Below are 21,041 nucleotides of genomic sequence, written 5' to 3'. Positions count from 1 at the left end.
CAATAAGATGAGTCAGTATTCTTGTACATAAGTCGGCATTGTGCTTTTTGTACTTAATTCCGATGCAATTTCTGTGTTTCATCGTCACTAAGAAGGTCAGAGAAATACAGTAATCCTGAAGTGAAGCATCGGAATCTATAACTAGTGTCACTGGAATGGTTCAAAATATAGACAGTAGGAAGAGTCAGTCTTCTTGTACTTAAGTCGGCATTGTGCCTTTTGTATTTAATTTCGATGCGATTTCTGTGTTTCATAGTAAATAAGAAGGTCCAAGGTGTACAGTAAACCTGAAGTGAAGCATCGGAATCTATAACTAGTGTCACAGGAATGGTTCAAAGCATAGTCAGTGAGAAGCGTCAGTCTTCTTGTACTTTAGTCGACATTGTGCCTTTTCTATTTATATCCGATGCAATTTCTGTGTTTCATCGTCAATAAGATGGTCCAAGGGATACAGTAAACCCAAAGTGAAGCATCGGAATTTATAACTAGTGTCACAGGAATGGTCCAAAACATAGTCATTAATAAGAGTCAGTCTTCTTGTACTTAAGTCGGCATTGTGCCTTTTGTATTTCATTCCGATGCAATTTCTGTGTTTCATCGTCAATAAGAAGGTCGAAGGGATACAGTAAACCTGGACTGAAGCATCGGAGTCTATAACTAGTGTCACAGGAATGGTTAAAAACATAGACAGTAAGAAGAGTCGGTCTTCTTGTACTTAAGTCGGCATTGTGCCTTTTGTATTTAATTCCGATGCAATTTCTGTGATTCATCGTAAATAACAAGGTCCAAGGGATACAGTAAACCCGAAGTGAAGCATCGGACTCTATAACTAGTGTCACAGAAATGGTTCAAATCATAGACAGAAGGAAGAGTCAGACTTCTTGTACATAAGTCGGCATTGTGCCTTTTGTATTTAATTCCGATGCTATTTCTGTGTTTCATCGTCAATAAGATGGTCAGAGGGATACAGTAAACCTGAAGTGAAGCAACGGAATCTATAACTAGTGTCACAGGAATGGTTCAAAACATAGTCAGTAAGAAGAGTCAGTCTTCTTGTACTTAAGTCGGCATTGTGCATTTTGTATTTAATTCCGATGCAATTTCTGTGTTTCACCGTCAATACGAAGGCCCAAGGGGTACAGTAAACCTGACGTGAAGCAACGGACTCTATAACTAGTGTCACAGAAATGGTTCAAAACATAGACAGTAGGAAGAGTTAGTCTTCTTGTACATAAGTCGGCATTGTGCCTTTTGTATTTAATTCCGATGCGATTTCTGTGTTTCATAGTCAATAAGAAGGTCCAAGGTGTACAGTAAACCTGAAGTGAAGCATCGGAATCTATAACTAGTGTCACAGGAATGGTTTAAACCATAGTCAGTGAGGAGCGTCAGTATTCTTGTACTTAAGTCGACATTGTGCCTTTTCTATTTATATCCGATGCAATTTCTGTGATTCATCGTCAATAAGATGGTCCAAGGGATACAGTAAACCCGAAGTGAAGCATCGGAATTTATAACTAGTGTCACAGGAATGGTCCAAAGCATAGTCATTAATAAGAGTCAGTCTTCTAGTACTTAAGTCGGCATTGTGCCTATTGTATTTAATTCCGATGTAATTTCTGTGTTTCATCGTCAATAAGAAGGTCTAAGGGACACAGTAAACCTGCAGTGAAGCATCGGAATCTATAACTAGTGTCACAGTGATGGTTCAAAGCATAGACAGTAAGAAGAGTCAGTCTTCATGTACTTAAGTCGGCATTGTGCCTTTTGTATTTAATTCCGATGCAATTTCTGTGTTTCATCGTCAATAAGAAGGTCGAAGGGATTCATTAAATCTGGAGCGAAGCATCGGAGTCTATAACTAGTGTCACAGGAATGGTTAAAAGCACAGACAGTAAGAAGAGTCAGTCTTCTTTTACTTACTTCGGCATTGTGCCTTTTGTATTTAATTCCGATGCAATTTCTGTGTTTCATCGTCAATAAGAAGGTCAGAGGGATACAGTAAACCTGAAGTGAAGCAACGGAATCTGTAACAAGTGTCTTAGGAATGGTTCAAAACATAGACAGTAGGAAGAGTCAGTCTTCTAGTACTTAAGTCGGCATTGTGCATTTTCTATTTAATTCGTATGCAATTTCTGTGTTTCATCGTCAATAAGACGGTCTGGGGGATACAGTAAGCCTGAAGAGAAGCATCGGAATCTATAACTAGTGTCTCAGGAATGGTTCAAAACATAGACAGTTGGAAGAGTCAGTCTTCTTGTACTTAAGTCGGCATTGTGTCTTTTGTATTTAATTCCGATGCAATTTCTGTGTTTCATCGTTAATAAGAAGGTCCAAGGGATACAGTAAACCTGGAGTGAAGCATCGGAATCTATAACTAGTGTCACAGTAATGGTTCAAAGCATAGACAGTAGGAAGAGTCAGTCTTCTTGTACTTAAGTCGGCATTGTGCCTTTTGTATTTAATTCCGATGCAATTTCTGTGTTTCATCGTCAATAAGAAGGTCCGAGGGATACAGTAAACATGAAGTGAAGCATCGGAATCTATAACTAGTGTCACTGGAATGGTTCAAATTATAGACAGTAAGAAGAGTCAGTCTTCTTGTACTTAAGTCGGCATTGTGCCTTTTGTATTTATCTCCGATTCAATTTCTGTGATTCATCGTAAATAACAAGGTCCAAAGGATACATTAAACCTGACGTGAAGCATCGGAATCTATAACTAGTGTCACAGGAATGGTGCAATTCATAGACAATAAGATGAGTCAGTATTCTTGTACATAAGTCGGCATTGTGCTTTTTGTACTTAATTCCGATGCAATTTCTGTGTTTCATCGTCACTAAGAAGGTCAGAGAAATACAGTAATCCTGAAGTGAAGCATCGGAATCTATAACTAGTGTCACTGGAATGGTTCAAATTATAGACAGTAAGAAGAGTCGGTCTTCTTGTACTTAAGTCGGCATTGTGCCTTTTGTATTTAATTCCGATGCAATTTCTGTGTTTCATCGTCAATAAGAAGGTCCAAAGGAAACAGTAAACCTGAACTGAAGCATCGGAATCTTTAACTAGTGCCACAGGAATGGTGCAAATCATAGGCAGTAAGATGAGTCAGTATTCTTGTACTTAAGTCGGCATTGTGCTTTTTGTATTTAATTCCGATGCAATTTCTGTGTTTCATCGTCACTAACAAGGTCAGTGGGATACAGTAATCCTGAAGTTAGGCATCGGAATCTATAACTAGTGTAACTGGAATGGTTCAAAGCATAGTCATTAATTAGAGTCAGTCTTCTTGTACTTGAGTCTGCATTGTGCCTTTTGTAATTAATTCCGATGCAATTTCAGTGTTTCTTCGTCAATAAGAAGGACCAAGGGATACAGTAAACCAGGAGTGAAGCATCGGAAACTATAACTAGTGTCACAGGGATGGTTCAAAACATAGACAGTAAGAAGAGTCAGACTTCTTGTACTTAAGTCGGCATTGTGCCTTTTGTATTTAATACGGATGCAATTTCTGTGTTTCATCGTCAATAAGAAGGTCAGAGGGATACAGTAATCCTGAAGTTAAGCATCAGAATCTATGACTAGTGTCACAGGAATAGTTCAAAGCATAGTCCATAAGAAGAGTCAGTCTTCTTGTTCTTAAGTCGGTATTGTGCTTTTTGTATTTATTTCCGATGCAATTTCTGTGTTTCATCGTCAATAACACGGTCCACGGGATACAGTAAACATGAATTGAAACATCGGAATCTATAACTAGTGTCACAGGGATGGTTCAAAGCGTAGACAGTAAGAAGAGTGAGTCTTCTTGTACTTAAGTCGGCATTGTGCCTTTTGTATTATTCTCCGATGCAATTTCTGTGTTTCATCGTCAATAAGAAGGTCGAAGGGATACAGTAAACATGGAGTGAAGCATCGGAGTCTATAACTAGTGTCACAGGAATGGTTAAAAGCATACACAGTAAGAAGAGTCAGTCTTCTTGTACTTAATTCGGCATTGTGCCTTTTGTATTTAATTCCGATGCAATTTCTGTGTTTCATCGTCAATAAGAAGGTCAGAGGGATACAGTAAACCTGAAGTGAAGCAACGGAATCTATAACTAGTGTCACAGGAATGGTTCAAAACACAGTCAGTAAGAAGGGTCAGTCTTCTTGTAGTTAAGTCGGACTTGTGCCTTTTGTATTGAATTCCGATGCAATTTCTGTGTTTCATCGACAAGAAGAAGGTCCAAGGGATACAGTAAACCTGAAGTGAAGCATCGGAATCTATAACAAGTGTCTTAGGAATGGTTCAAATCATAGACAATAGGAAGAGTCAGTCTTCTAGTACTTAAGTCGGCATTGTGCTTTTCTATTTAATTCGGATGCAATTTCTGTGTTTCATCGTCAATAAGACGGTCAGGGGGATACAGTAAACCAGAAGTGATGAATCGGACTCTATAACTAGTGTCTCAGGAATGGTTCAAAACATAGTCAGGAAGAAGAGTCAGTCTTCTTGTGCTTAAGTTGGCAATGTGCCTTTCGTATTTAATTCCGATGCAATTTCTGTGTTTCACCGTCAATAAGAAGGTCCAAGGGATACAGTAAACCTGGAGTGAAGCATCGGAATCTATAACTAGTGTCACAGTAATGGTTCAAAACATAGAGAGTAGGAAGAGTCAGTCTTCTTGTACTTAAGTCGGCATTGTGCCTTTTGTATTTAATTCCGATGCATTTTCTGTGTTTCATCGTCAATAAGAAAGACCATGGGATACAGTTAACCTGGAGTGAAGCATCGGAATCTATAACTAGTGTCACAGGGATGGTTCAAAACATAGACAGTAAGAAGAGTCAGTCTTCTTGTACTTAAGTCGGCATTGTGCCTTTTGTATTTATTTCCGATGCAATTTCTGTGTTTCATCGTCAATAAGAAGGTCCAAGGGACCTGCAGAGGATTAATGCATGGTGCGACAGCTGGCAGCTTTCCCTAAACGTAGATAAATGTAATATAATGCGCATACATAGGGGCAGAAATCCATTCCGGTACGATTATGCCATAGGTGGTAAATCATTGGAAGCGGTAACGACCGTAAAATACTTAGGAGTTACTATCCGGAGCGATCTGAAGTGGAATGATCACATAAAACAAATAGTGGGAAATGCAGGCGCCAGGTTGAGATTCATAGGAAGAATTCTAAGAAAATGTGACTCATCGACGAAAGAAGTAGCTTACAAAACGCTTGTTCGTCCGATTCTTGAGTATTGCTCATCAGTATGGGACCCTTACCAGGTTGGATTAATAGAAGAGATAGACATGATACAGCGAAAAGCAGCGCGATTCGTCATGGGGGCATTTAGTCAGCGCGAGAGCGTTACGGAGATGCTGAACAAGCTCCAGTGGCGGACACTTCAAGAAAGGCGTTACGCAATACGGAGAGGTTTATTATCGAAATTACGAGAGAGCACATTCCGGGAAGAGATGGGCAACATATTACTACCGCCCACATATATCTCGCGTAATGATCACAACGAAAAGATCCGAGAAATTAGAGCAAATACGGAGACTTACAAGCAGTCGTTCTTTCCACGCACAATTCGTGAATGGAACAGGGAAGGGGGGATCAGATAGTGGTACAATAAGTACCCTCCGCCACACACCGTAAGGTGGCTCCCGGAGTATAGATGTAGATGTTGATGTAGATACAGTAAACCTGAAGTGAATCATCGGAATTTACGTGTCACAGGAATGGCTCAAATCATAATCAGTAAGAAGAGCCAGTCTTCTTGTACTTAAGTCGGCATTGTGCCTTTTGTATTGAAATCCGATGCAATTTCTGTGTTTCATCGTCAATAAGAAGGTCCAAGGGATACAGTAAACCTGGAGTGAAGCATCGGAGTCTGTAACTAGTGTCACAGGAATGGTTCAAAGCGTAGACAAGAAGAAGAGTCAGTCTTCTTGTATTTTATTCGGCATTGCGCTTTTTGTATTTAATTCCGATGCAATTTCTGTGTTTCATCGTCACTAAGAAGGTCAGAGGGATACAGTAAACCTGAAATGAACCATCGGATTCTATGACTAGTGTCACAGGAATGGTTCAAATCATAGACAGTAGGAAAAGTCAATCTACATGTTCATAAGTCGGCATTGTGCCTTTTGTATTTAATTCCGATGCAATTTCTGTGTTTCATCGTCAATAAGAAGGTCGAAGGGATTCAGTAAATCTGGAGCGAAGCATCGGAGTCTATAACTAGTGTCACAGGAATGGTTAAAAACATAGACAGTAAGAAGAGTCGGTCTTCTTGTACTTAAGTCGGCATTGTGCCTTTTGTATTTAATTCCGATGCAATTTCTGTGATTCATCGTAAATAACAAGGTCCAAGGGATACAGTAAACCCGAAGTGAAGCATCGGACTCTATAACTAGTGTCACAGAAATGGTTCAAATCATAGACAGAAGGAAGAGTCAGACTTCTTGTACATAAGTCGGCATTGTGCCTTTTGTATTTAATTCCGATGCTATTTCTGTGTTTCATCGTCAATAAGATGGTCAGAGGGATACAGTAAACCTGAAGTGAAGCAACGGAATCTATAACTAGTGTCACAGGAATGGTTCAAAACATAGTCAGTAAGAAGAGTCAGTCTTCTTGTACTTAAGTCGGCATTGTGCATTTTGTATTTAATTCCGATGCAATTTCTGTGTTTCACCGTCAATACGAAGGCCCAAGGGGTACAGTAAACCTGACGTGAAGCAACGGACTCTATAACTAGTGTCACAGAAATGGTTCAAAACATAGACAGTAGGAAGAGTTAGTCTTCTTGTACATAAGTCGGCATTGTGCCTTTTGTATTTAATTCCGATGCGATTTCTGTGTTTCATAGTCAATAAGAAGGTCCAAGGTGTACAGTAAACCTGAAGTGAAGCATCGGAATCTATAACTAGTGTCACAGGAATGGTTTAAACCATAGTCAGTGAGGAGCGTCAGTATTCTTGTACTTAAGTCGACATTGTGCCTTTTCTATTTATATCCGATGCAATTTCTGTGATTCATCGTCAATAAGATGGTCCAAGGGATACAGTAAACCCGAAGTGAAGCATCGGAATTTATAACTAGTGTCACAGGAATGGTCCAAAGCATAGTCATTAATAAGAGTCAGTCTTCTAGTACTTAAGTCGGCATTGTGCCTATTGTATTTAATTCCGATGTAATTTCTGTGTTTCATCGTCAATAAGAAGGTCTAAGGGACACAGTAAACCTGCAGTGAAGCATCGGAATCTATAACTAGTGTCACAGTGATGGTTCAAAGCATAGACAGTAAGAAGAGTCAGTCTTCATGTACTTAAGTCGGCATTGTGCCTTTTGTATTTAATTCCGATGCAATTTCTGTGTTTCATCGTCAATAAGAAGGTCGAAGGGATTCAGTAAATCTGGAGCGAAGCATCGGAGTCTATAACTAGTGTCACAGGAATGGTTAAAAGCACAGACAGTAAGAAGAGTCAGTCTTCTTTTACTTACTTCGGCATTGTGCCTTTTGTATTTAATTCCGATGCAATTTCTGTGTTTCATCGTCAATAAGAAGGTCAGAGGGATACAGTAAACCTGAAGTGAAGCAACGGAATCTGTAACAAGTGTCTTAGGAATGGTTCAAAACATAGACAGTAGGAAGAGTCAGTCTTCTAGTACTTAAGTCGGCATTGTGCATTTTCTATTTAATTCGTATGCAATTTCTGTGTTTCATCGTCAATAAGACGGTCTGGGGGATACAGTAAGCCTGAAGAGAAGCATCGGAATCTATAACTAGTGTCTCAGGAATGGTTCAAAACATAGACAGTTGGAAGAGTCAGTCTTCTTGTACTTAAGTCGGCATTGTGTCTTTTGTATTTAATTCCGATGCAATTTCTGTGTTTCATCGTTAATAAGAAGGTCCAAGGGATACAGTAAACCTGGAGTGAAGCATCGGAATCTATAACTAGTGTCACAGTAATGGTTCAAAGCATAGACAGTAGGAAGAGTCAGTCTTCTTGTACTTAAGTCGGCATTGTGCCTTTTGTATTTAATTCCGATGCAATTTCTGTGTTTCATCGTCAATAAGAAGGTCCGAGGGATACAGTAAACATGAAGTGAAGCATCGGAATCTATAACTAGTGTCACTGGAATGGTTCAAATTATAGACAGTAAGAAGAGTCAGTCTTCTTGTACTTAAGTCGGCATTGTGCCTTTTGTATTTATCTCCGATTCAATTTCTGTGATTCATCGTAAATAACAAGGTCCAAAGGATACATTAAACCTGACGTGAAGCATCGGAATCTATAACTAGTGTCACAGGAATGGTGCAATTCATAGACAATAAGATGAGTCAGTGTTCTTGTACATAAGTCGGCATTGTGCTTTTTGTACTTAATTCCGATGCAATTTCTGTGTTTCATCGTCACTAAGAAGGTCAGAGAAATACAGTAATCCTGAAGTGAAGCATCGGAATCTATAACTAGTGTCACTGGAATGGTTCAAATTATAGACAGTAAGAAGAGTCGGTCTTCTTGTACTTAAGTCGGCATTGTGCCTTTTGTATTTAATTCCGATGCAATTTCTGTGTTTCATCGTCAATAAGAAGGTCCAAAGGAAACAGTAAACCTGAACTGAAGCATCGGAATCTTTAACTAGTGCCACAGGAATGGTGCAAATCATAGGCAGTAAGATGAGTCAGTATTCTTGTACTTAAGTCGGCATTGTGCTTTTTGTATTTAATTCCGATGCAATTTCTGTGTTTCATCGTCACTAACAAGGTCAGTGGGATACAGTAATCCTGAAGTTAGGCATCGGAATCTATAACTAGTGTAACTGGAATGGTTCAAAGCATAGTCATTAATTAGAGTCAGTCTTCTTGTACTTGAGTCTGCATTGTGCCTTTTGTAATTAATTCCGATGCAATTTCAGTGTTTCTTCGTCAATAAGAAGGACCAAGGGATACAGTAAACCAGGAGTGAAGCATCGGAAACTATAACTAGTGTCACAGGGATGGTTCAAAACATAGACAGTAAGAAGAGTCAGACTTCTTGTACTTAAGTCGGCATTGTGCCTTTTGTATTTAATACGGATGCAATTTCTGTGTTTCATCGTCAATAAGAAGGTCAGAGGGATACAGTAATCCTGAAGTTAAGCATCAGAATCTATGACTAGTGTCACAGGAATAGTTCAAAGCATAGTCCATAAGAAGAGTCAGTCTTCTTGTTCTTAAGTCGGTATTGTGCTTTTTGTATTTATTTCCGATGCAATTTCTGTGTTTCATCGTCAATAACACGGTCCACGGGATACAGTAAACATGAATTGAAACATCGGAATCTATAACTAGTGTCACAGGGATGGTTCAAAGCGTAGACAGTAAGAAGAGTGAGTCTTCTTGTACTTAAGTCGGCATTGTGCCTTTTGTATTATTCTCCGATGCAATTTCTGTGTTTCATCGTCAATAAGAAGGTCGAAGGGATACAGTAAACATGGAGTGAAGCATCGGAGTCTATAACTAGTGTCACAGGAATGGTTAAAAGCATACACAGTAAGAAGAGTCAGTCTTCTTGTACTTAATTCGGCATTGTGCCTTTTGTATTTAATTCCGATGCAATTTCTGTGTTTCATCGTCAATAAGAAGGTCAGAGGGATACAGTAAACCTGAAGTGAAGCAACGGAATCTATAACTAGTGTCACAGGAATGGTTCAAAACACAGTCAGTAAGAAGGGTCAGTCTTCTTGTAGTTAAGTCGGACTTGTGCCTTTTGTATTGAATTCCGATGCAATTTCTGTGTTTCATCGACAAGAAGAAGGTCCAAGGGATACAGTAAACCTGAAGTGAAGCATCGGAATCGATAACAAGTGTCTTAGGAATGGTTCAAATCATAGACAATAGGAAGAGTCAGTCTTCTAGTACTTAAGTCGGCATTGTGCTTTTCTATTTAATTCGGATGCAATTTCTGTGTTTCATCGTCAATAAGACGGTCAGGGGGATACAGTAAACCAGAAGTGATGAATCGGACTCTATAACTAGTGTCTCAGGAATGGTTCAAAACATAGTCAGGAAGAAGAGTCAGTCTTCTTGTGCTTAAGTTGGCAATGTGCCTTTCGTATTTAATTCCGATGCAATTTCTGTGTTTCACCGTCAATAAGAAGGTCCAAGGGATACAGTAAACCTGGAGTGAAGCATCGGAATCTATAACTAGTGTCACAGTAATGGTTCAAAACATAGAGAGTAGGAAGAGTCAGTCTTCTTGTACTTAAGTCGGCATTGTGCCTTTTGTATTTAATTCCGATGCATTTTCTGTGTTTCATCGTCAATAAGAAAGACCATGGGATACAGTTAACCTGGAGTGAAGCATCGGAATCTATAACTAGTGTCACAGGGATGGTTCAAAACATAGACAGTAAGAAGAGTCAGTCTTCTTGTACTTAAGTCGGCATTGTGCCTTTTGTATTTATTTCCGATGCAATTTCTGTGTTTCATCGTCAATAAGAAGGTCCAAGGGACCTGCAGAGGATTAATGCATGGTGCGACAGCTGGCAGCTTTCCCTAAACGTAGATAAATGTAATATAATGCGCATACATAGGGGCAGAAATCCATTCCGGTACGATTATGCCATAGGTGGTAAATCATTGGAAGCGGTAACGACCGTAAAATACTTAGGAGTTACTATCCGGAGCGATCTGAAGTGGAATGATCACATAAAACAAATAGTGGGAAATGCAGGCGCCAGGTTGAGATTCATAGGAAGAATTCTAAGAAAATGTGACTCATCGACGAAAGAAGTAGCTTACAAAACGCTTGTTCGTCCGATTCTTGAGTATTGCTCATCAGTATGGGACCCTTACCAGGTTGGATTAATAGAAGAGATAGACATGATACAGCGAAAAGCAGCGCGATTCGTCATGGGGGCATTTAGTCAGCGCGAGAGCGTTACGGAGATGCTGAACAAGCTCCAGTGGCGGACACTTCAAGAAAGGCGTTACGCAATACGGAGAGGTTTATTATCGAAATTACGAGAGAGCACATTCCGGGAAGAGATGGGCAACATATTACTACCGCCCACATATATCTCGCGTAATGATCACAACGAAAAGATCCGAGAAATTAGAGCAAATACGGAGACTTACAAGCAGTCGTTCTTTCCACGCACAATTCGTGAATGGAACAGGGAAGGGGGGATCAGATAGTGGTACAATAAGTACCCTCCGCCACACACCGTAAGGTGGCTCCCGGAGTATAGATGTAGATGTTGATGTAGATACAGTAAACCTGAAGTGAATCATCGGAATTTACGTGTCACAGGAATGGCTCAAATCATAATCAGTAAGAAGAGCCAGTCTTCTTGTACTTAAGTCGGCATTGTGCCTTTTGTATTGAAATCCGATGCAATTTCTGTGTTTCATCGTCAATAAGAAGGTCCAAGGGATACAGTAAACCTGGAGTGAAGCATCGGAGTCTGTAACTAGTGTCACAGGAATGGTTCAAAGCGTAGACAAGAAGAAGAGTCAGTCTTCTTGTATTTTATTCGGCATTGCGCTTTTTGTATTTAATTCCGATGCAATTTCTGTGTTTCATCGTCACTAAGAAGGTCAGAGGGATACAGTAAACCTGAAATGAACCATCGGATTCTATGACTAGTGTCACAGGAATGGTTCAAATCATAGACAGTAGGAAAAGTCAATCTACATGTTCATAAGTCGGCATTGTGCCTTTTGTATTTAATTCCGATGCAATTTCTGTGTTTCATCGTACATAAGATGGTCAGAGGGATACAGTAAACCTGATGTGAAGCATCGGAATCTATAACTAGTGTCACAGGAATGCTTCAAAACAAAGTCAGTAAGAAGAGTCAGTCTTCTTGTACTTAAGTCGGCATTATACCTTTTGTATTTAAATCCGATGCAATTTCTGTGTTTCATCGTCAATAAGAAGGTCCAAGGGATACAGTAGACCTGAATTGAAGCATCGGAATCTATAACTAGAGTCACAGGAATGGTTCAAAGCATAGACAGTCAGTAGAGTCAGTCATCTTGTACTTAAGTCGGCATTGTGCCTTTTGTATTTAATTCCGATGCAATTTCTGTGTTTCATCGTCAATTAGAAGGTTTAAGGGCTACTGTAAACCTGAAGTGAAGCATCGGAATCTATAGCTAGTGTCACAAGAATGGTTCAAACATAGCCAGTAAGAAGAGTCAGTGTTCTTGTACTGAAGTCGGCATTGTGCCTTTTGTATTTAATTCCGATGCAATTTCTGTGTTTCATCGTCCATAAGAAGGTCAGAGGGATACAGTAATCCTGAAGTAAAGCGTCGGAATCTTTAACTAGTGTCACAGGAATGGTTCAAAGCATAGACAGTAAGAAGAGTCAGTCTTCTTGTACTTAAGTCGGCATACTGCCTTTTCTACTTAATTCCGATGCAATTTCTGTGTTTCATCGTCAATAAGAAGGTCAGAAGGATACAGTAAACCTGCAGTGAAGCATCGGAATCTATAACTAGAGTCACAGGAATGGTTCAAACATAGTGAGTAAGAAAAGTCAGTCTTCTTGAACTTAAGTTGGCATTGTGCCTTTCGTATTTAATTCCGATGCAATTTCTGTGTTTCACCGTCAATGAGAAAGCCCAAAGGATACAGTAAACCTGAATTGAAGCAACGGACTCTATAACTAGTGTCACAGAAATGGTTCAAAACATAGACAGTAGGAAGAGTTAGTCTTCTTGTACATAAGTCCGCATTGTGCCTTTTGTATTTAATTCCGATGCAATTTCTGTGTTTCATCGTCAATAAGAAGGTCCAAGGGAAACAGTAAACCTGAAGTGAAGCATCGGAATCTATAACTAGTGTCACAGGACTGGTTCAAAACAAAGATAGTAAGAAGGGTCAGTCTTCTTGTCCTTAAGTCGGCATTGTGCCTTTTGTATTTAATTCCGATGCAATTTCAGTGTTTCTTCGTCAATAAGAAGGACCAAGGGATACAGTAAACCAGGAGTGAAGCATCGGAAACTATAACTAGTGTCACAGGGATGGTTCAAATCATAGACAGTAAGAAGAGTCAGACTTCTTGTACTTAAGTCGGCATTGTGCCTTTTGTATTTAATACGGATGCAATTTCTGTGTTTCATCGTCAAGAAGAAGGTCAGAGGGATACATTAATCCTGAAGTTAAGCATCGGAATCTATGACTAGTGTCACAGGAATAGTTCAAAGCATAGTCCATAAGAAGAGTCAGTGTTCTTGTTCTTAAGTCGGTATTGTGCTTTTTGTATTTATTTCCGATGCAATTTCTGTGTTTCATCGTCAATAACACGGTCCACGGGATACAGTAAACCTGAATTGAAACATCGGAATCTATAACTAGTGTCACAGGGATGGTTCAAAGCGTAGACAGTAAGAAGAGTCAGTCTTCTTGTACTTAAGTCGGCATTGTGCCTTTTGTATTTAATTCCGATGCAATTTCTGTGTTTCATCGTCTATAAGAAGGTCGAAGGGATACAGTAAACCTGGAGTGAAGCATCGGAGTCTATGTCTAGTGTCACAGGAATGGTTAAAAGCATTGTGCCTTTTGTATTTAATTCCTATGCAATTTCATTGTTTCATCGTTAATAAGAAGGTCCAAGGGATACTGTAAACCTGAAGTGAAGCATCGGAATCTATAACTAGTGTCACAGGAATGGTTCAAAACCTAGTCTGTAGGAAGAGTCAGTCTTCTTGTACTTAAGTCGGCATTGTGCTTTTGTATTTAATTTCGCTGCAATTTCTGTGTTTCATCGTCAATAAGACGGTCCAAGGGATACAGTAAACCTGAAGTGAAGCATCGGACTGTATAACTAGTGTCGCAGGAATGGTTCAAAACATAGCCAGTGAGAAGAGTCAGTCTTCTTGTACTTAAGTCGGCATTGTGCCTTTTTTATTTAATTCCGATGCAATTTCTGTGTTTCATCGTCAATAAGAAGGTCCAAGAGATATAGTAAACCTGGAGTGAAGCATCGGACTCTATAACTAGTGTCACAGGGATGGTTCAAAACATAGTCAGTATCAAGAGTCAGTCTTCTTGTACCTAAGTCGGCATTGTGCTTTTATATTTAAATCCGATGCTATTTCGGTGTTTCATCGTCAATAAGAAGGTCCAAGGGATACAGTAAACCTGGTGTGAAGAATCGGAATCTATAACTACTGTCACAGGAATGGTTCAAAACATAGACAGTAAGAACAGTCAGTCTTCTTGTACTTAAGTCGGCATTGTGACTTTTGTATTTAATTCCGATGCAATTTCTGTGTTTTGTCGTCAATAAGAAGGTCCAAGGGATTCAGTAAACCTGAAGTGAAGCATCGGAATCTCTAACTAGTGTCACAGGAATGGTTCAAAACCTAGTCTGTAGGAAGAGTCAGTCTTCTTGTACTTAAGTCGGAATTGTGCCTTTTGTACTTAATTCCGCTGCAATTTCTGTGTTTCATCGTCAATAAGAAGATCATAGGGATACAGAAAACCTGAAGTGAAGCATCGGAATCTATAACTAGTGTCACAGGAATGGTTCAAATCATAGACAGTAAGAAGAGTCAGTCTTCTTGTACTTAAGTCGGTATTGTGCCTTTTGTATTTAATTCCGATGCAATTTCTGTGTTTCATCGTCAATAAGAAGGTCCAAGGGAGACAGTAAACCTGAAGTGAAGCATCGCAATCTATAACTAGTGTCACAGAAATGGTTCAAAACATAGACAGTTAAAAGAGGCAGCATTCGTGTACTTAAGTCGGCATTGTGCCTTTTCTATTTAATTCCGATGCAATCTCTGTGTTTCATCGTCAATTAGAAGGTCCAAGGTATACAGTAAACCTGAAGTGAAGCATCGGAATCTATAACTAGTGACACAGGAATGGTTCAAACATAGTCAGTAGGACGAGTCAGTCTTCTTGTACTTAAGTCGGCATTGTGAGTTTTGTATTTAATTCCGATGCAATTTCTGTGTTTCATCGTCAATAAGAAGGTCCAAGGGAGACAGTAAACCTGGAGTGTAGCACCGGAATCTATAACTAGTGTCACAGGAATGGTTGAAAAATATTGTCAGTAAGAAGCGTAAGTCTTCTTGTACTTAAGTCGGCATTGTTCCTTTTCTATTTAATTCTGATGCAATTTCTGTGTTTCATCGTCAATAAGAAGGTCCAAGGGAGACAGTAAACCTGAAGTGAAGCATCGCAATCTGTAACTAGTGTCACAGAAATGGTTCAAAGCATAGACAGTAAAAAGAGGCAACCTTCTTGTACTTAAGTCGCCATTGTGCCTTTTCTATTTCATTCCGACGCAATATCTGTGTTTCATCGTCAATAAGAAGGTCCAAGGGATGCAGTAAACCTGAAGTGAAGCATCGGAATCTATAACTAGTGACACAGGAATGGTTCAAACATAGTCAGTATGAAGAGTCAGTCTTCTTGTACTTAAGTCGGCATTGTGCCTTTTGTATTTAATTCCGATGCAATTTCTGTGTTTCATCGTCAATGAGAAGGTCCAAGGGAGACAGTAAACCTGGAGTGAAGCACCGGAATCTATAACTAGTGTCACAGGAATGGTTGAAAAACATTGTCAGTAAGAAGCGTCAGTCTTCTTGTACTTAAGTCGGCATTGTTCCTTTTCTATTTAATTCTGATGCAATTTCTGTGTTTCATCGTCAATAAGAAGATCATAGGGATACAGTAACCCTGAAGTGAAGCATCGGAATCTATAACTAGTGACACAGGAATGGTTCAAACATAGTCAGTATGAAGAGTCTGTCTTCTTGTACTTAAGTCGGCATTGTGCCTTTTGTATTTAATTCCGATGCAATTTCTGTGTTTCATCGTCAATAAGAAGGTCCAAGGGATACAGTAAACCTGGAGAGAAGAATCGGAATGTGTAACTACTGTCACAGGAATGGTTCAAAGCATAGACTGTAAGAAGAGTCAGTCTTCTTGTACTTAAGTTGGTATTGTGCCTTTTGTATTTAATTCCGATGCAATTTCTGTGTTTCATCGTCAATAAGAAGGTCGAAGGGATACAGTAAACCTGAAGTGAAGCATCGGAATCTACAACTAGTGTCACAGGAATAGTTCAAAAGCATAGTCAGTAGAAAGAGTCCGTCTTCATGTACTTCAATCGTCATTGTGCCTTTTGTATTTAATTCCGATGCAAATTCTGTGTTTCATCGTCAATAAGAAGGTCCAAGGGAGACAGTAAACCTGAAGTGACATAGACAGTAAGAAGAGTCAGTCTTATTGTACATAAGTCTGCATTGTGCCTTTTGTATTTAATTCCGATGCAATTTCTGTGTTTGATCATCAATAAGAAGGTCAGAGGGTTACAGTAAACCTGAAGTGAAGCATCGGAATCTATAACTAGTGTCACAGAAATGGTTCAAAACATAGACAGTAAGAAGAGTCAGTCTTCTTGTACTTAAGTCGATATTGTGCCTTTTGTATTTAATTCCGATGCAAGTTCTGTGTTTCATCGTCAATAAGAAGGTCCAGGGGAGACAATAAACCTGAAGTGAAGCATCGCAATCTATAACTAGTGTCACAGAAATGGTTCAAAACATAGACAGTAAAAAGAGGCAGCTTTCGTGTACTTAAGTCGGCATTGTGCCTTTTCTATTTAATTCCGATGCAATCTCTGTGTTTCATCGTCAATTACAAGGTCCAAGGTATACAGTAAACCTGAAGTGAAGCATCGGAATCTATAACTAGTGACACAGGAATGGTTCAAACATAGTCAGTAAGAAGAGTCAGTCTTCTTGTACTTAAGTCGGCATTGTGTCTTATGTATTTAATTCCGATGCAATTTCTGTGTTTCATCGTCAATAAGAAGGTCCAAGGGAGACAGTGAACCTGAAGTGAAGTATCGCAATCTGTAACTAGTGTCACAGAAATGGTTCAAAACATAGACAGTAAAAAGAGATAGCCTTCTTGTACTTAAGTCGGCATTGTGCCTTTTCTATTTAATTCTGATGCAATTTCTGTGTTTCATCGTCAATAATAAGGTCCAAGGGAAACAGTAAACCTGGAGTGAAGCACCGGAATCTATAACTAATGTCACAGGAATGGTTCAAAACATAGACTGTAAGAAGAGTCAGTCTTCTTGTACTTAAGTTAGCATTGTGCCTTTTGTATTTAATTCCGATGCATTTTCTGTGTTTCACTGTCAATAAGAAGATCATAGGGATACAAAAAATCTGATGTGAAGCATCGGAATCTATAACTAGTGTCACAGGAATGGTTCAAAACATAGACAGTAAGAAGAGTCAGTCTTCTTGTACTTAAGTCGGTATTGTGCCTTTTGTATTTAATTCCGATGCAATTTCTGTTTTTCATCGTCAATAAGAAAGTCCAAGGGATACAGTAAACTTGGAGTGTAGCATCGGAATCTATAACTAGTGTCACAGGAATGGTTCAAAACATAGGCAGTAAGAAGAGTCAGTCTTCGTGTACTTAAGTCGGCAATTTGCCCTTTGTATTTAATTCCGATGCAATTTCAGTGTTTCATCGTCAATAAGAAGGTCGAAGGGATACAGTAAACCTGTGGTGAAGCATCGGAATCTATGACTAGTGTCACCGGAATGGTTCAAAACATAGAAGGAAGAAGAGTCAGTACTCTTGTACTTAAGACGGCATTGTGCCTTTTCTATTTAATTCCGATGCAATTTCTGTGTTTCATCGTCAATAAGAAGGTCCAAGGGATACAGTAAACCTGGAGTGAAGCATCGGAATCTATAACTAGTGTCAATGGAATGGTTCAAAGCATAGACAGTAAGAAGAGTCAGTCTTCTTGTACTGAAGTCGGCATTGTGCCTGTTGTATTTAATTCCGATGCAATTTCTGTGTTTCATCGTCAATAAGAAGGTCAGAGGGATACAGTAAACCTGAAGTGAAGCATCGGAATCTATAGCTAGTGTCACAGGAATGGTTCAAATCATTGTCAGTAAGAAGAGTTAGTCTTCTTGTCCTTAAGTCGGCATTGTGCCTTTTGTATTTAATTCCGATGCAATTTCTGTGTTTCATCGTCAATAAGAAGGTCCAAGGGATACAGTAAACCTGGAGAGAAGAATCGGAATGTGTAACTACTGTCACAGGAATGGTTCAAAACATAGACTGTAAGAAGAGTCAGTCTTCTTGTACTTAAGTTGGCGTTGTGCCTTTTGTATTTAATTCCGATGCAATTTCTGTGTTTCATCGTCAATAAGAAGGTCGAAGGGATACAGTAAACCTGAAGTGAAGCATCGGAATCTATAACTAGTGTCACAGGAATAGTTCAAAAGCATAGTCAGTAGAAAGAGTCCGTCTTCATGTACTTAAATCGGCATTGTGCCTTTTGTATTTAATTCCGATGCAATTTCTGTGTTTCATCGTCAATAAGAAGGTCCAAGGGATACAGTAAACCTGAAGTGAAGCATCGGAATCTATAACTAGTGTCACAGGAATGGTTCAAAACATAGACTGTAAGAAGAGTCAGTCTTCTTGTACTTAAGTCTGCATTGTGCCTTTTGTATTTAATTCCGATGCAATTTCTGTGTTTGATCATCAATAAGAAGGTCAGAGGGTTACAGTAAACCTGAAGTGAAGCATCGGAATCTATAACTAGTGTCTCAGGAATGGTTCAAAATATAGACAGTAAGAAGGATCAGTCCTCTTGTACTTAAGTCGGGATTGTGCCTTTTGTATTTAATTCCGATGCAATTTCTGTGTTTCATCATCAATAAGAAGATCATAGGGATACAGTAAACCTGAAGTGAAGCATCGGAATCTATAACTAGTGTCACAAAAATGGTTCAAAACATAGACAGTAAGAAGAGTCAGTCTTCTTGTACTTAAGTCGGTATTGTGCCTTTTGTATTTAATTCCGATGCAATTTCTGTGTTTCATCGTCAATAAGAAGGTCCAAGGGAGACAGTAAACCTGAAGTGAAGCATCGCAATCTATAACTAGTGTCACAGAAATGATTCAAAACATAGACAGTAAAAAGAGGCAGCATTCGTGTACTTAAGTCGGCATTGTGCCTTTTCTATTTAATTCCGATGCAATCTCTGTGTTTCTTCGTCAATTAGAAGGTCCAAGGTATACAGTAAACCTGAAGTGAAGCATCGGAATCTACAACTAGTGACACAGGAATAGTTCAAACATAGTCAGTAAGGCGAGTCAGTCTACTTGTACTTAAGTTGGCATTGTGAGTTTTGTATTTAATTCCGATGCAATTTCTGTGTTTCATCGTCAATAAGAAGGTCCAAGGGAGGCAGTAAACCTGGAGTGAAGCACCGGAATCTATAACTAGGGTCACAGGAATGGTTGAAAAACATTGTCAGTAAGAAGCGTCAGTCTTCTTGTACTTAAGTCGGCATTGTTCCTTTTCTATTTAATTCTGATGCAATTTCTGTGTTTCATCGTCAATAAGAAGGTCCAAGGGATACAGTAAGCCTGAAGTGAAGCATCGGAATCTATAACTAGTGTCACAGGAATGGTTCAAAACATAGACTGTAAGAAGAGTCAGTCTTCTTGTACTTAAGTCAGCATTGTCCCTTTTGTATTTAATTCCGATGCAATTTCTGTGTTTCATTGTCAATAAGAAGATCATAGGGATACAGTAAATCTGATGTGAAGCATCGGAATCTATAACTAGTGTCACAGGAATGGTTCAAAACATAGACAGTAAGAAGAGTCAGTCTTATTGTACATAAGTCTGCATTGTGCCTTTTGTATATAATTCCGATGCAATTTCTGTGTTTGATCATCAATAAGAAGGTCAGAGGGTTACAGTAAACCTGAAGTGAAGCATCGGAATCTATAACTAGTGTCACAGGAATGGTTCAAAACATAGACAGTAAGAAGAGTCAGTCTTCTTGTACTTAAGTCGGTATTGTGCCTTTTGTATTTAATTCCGATGCAAGTTCTGTGTTTCATCGTCAATAAGAAGGTCCAAGGGAGACAGTAAATCTGAAGTGAAGCATCGCAATCTATAACTAGTGTCACAGAAATGATTCAAAACATAGACAGTAAAAAGAGGCAGCATTCGTGTACTTAAGTCGGCATTGTGCCTTTTCTATTTAATTCCGATGCAATCTCTGTGTTTCATCGTCAATTACAAGGTCCAAGGTATACAGTAAACCTGAAGTGAAGCATCGGAATCTATAACTAGTGACACAGGAATGGTTCAAAACATAGACCGTAAGAAGCGTCAGTCTTCTTGTACTTAAGTCGGCATTCTGCCTTTTCTATTTAATTCTGATGCAATTTCTGTGTTTCATCGTCAATAAGAAGGTCCAAAGGAAACAGTAAACCTGGAGTGAAGCACCGGAATCTATAACTAGTGTCACAGGAATGGTTCAAAACATAGACAGTAAGAAGAGTCAGTCTTCTTGTACTTAAGTCAGCATTGTGCCTTTTGTATTTAATTCCGATGCAATTTCTGTGTTTCATTGTCAATAAGAAGATCATAGGGATACAGTAAATCTGATGTGAAGCATCGGAATCTATAACTAGTGTCACAGGAATGGTTCAAAACATAGACAGTAAGAAGAGTCAGTCTTATTGTACTTAAGTCTGCATTGTGCCTGTTGTATTTAATTCCGATGCAATTTCTGTGTTTCATCGTCAATAAGAAGGTCAGAGGGTTACAGTAAACCTGAAGTGAAGCATCGGAATCTATAACTAGTGACACAGGAATGGTTCAAACATAGTCAGTAAGACGAGTCAGTCTTCTTGTACTTAAGTCGGCATTATGCCTTTTGTATTTAATTCCGATGCAAATTCTGTGTTTCATCGTCAATAAGAAGGTCCAAATGAGACACTAAACCTGGAGTGAAGCACCGGAATCTATAACTAGTGTCACAGGAATGGTTGAAAAACATTGTCAGTAAGAAGCGTCAGTCTTCTTGTACTTAAGTCGGCATTGTTCCTTTTCTATTTAATTCTGATGCAATTTCTGTGTTTCATCGTCAATAAGAAGGTCCAAGGGATACAGTAAGCCTGAAGTGAAGCATCGGAATCTATAACTAGTGTCACAGGAATGGTTCAAAACATAGACAGTAAGAAGAGTCAGTCTT

The sequence above is a fragment of the Schistocerca serialis genome, unplaced genomic scaffold, assembly GCF_023864345.2.
Source record: "Schistocerca serialis cubense isolate TAMUIC-IGC-003099 unplaced genomic scaffold, iqSchSeri2.2 HiC_scaffold_1363, whole genome shotgun sequence".
In the NCBI taxonomy this organism is placed as follows: Eukaryota; Metazoa; Arthropoda; class Insecta; order Orthoptera; family Acrididae; genus Schistocerca; species Schistocerca serialis.
The sequence above is the reverse complement of the archived record's forward strand: the minus strand, read 5'-3'. Positions refer to the sequence as shown.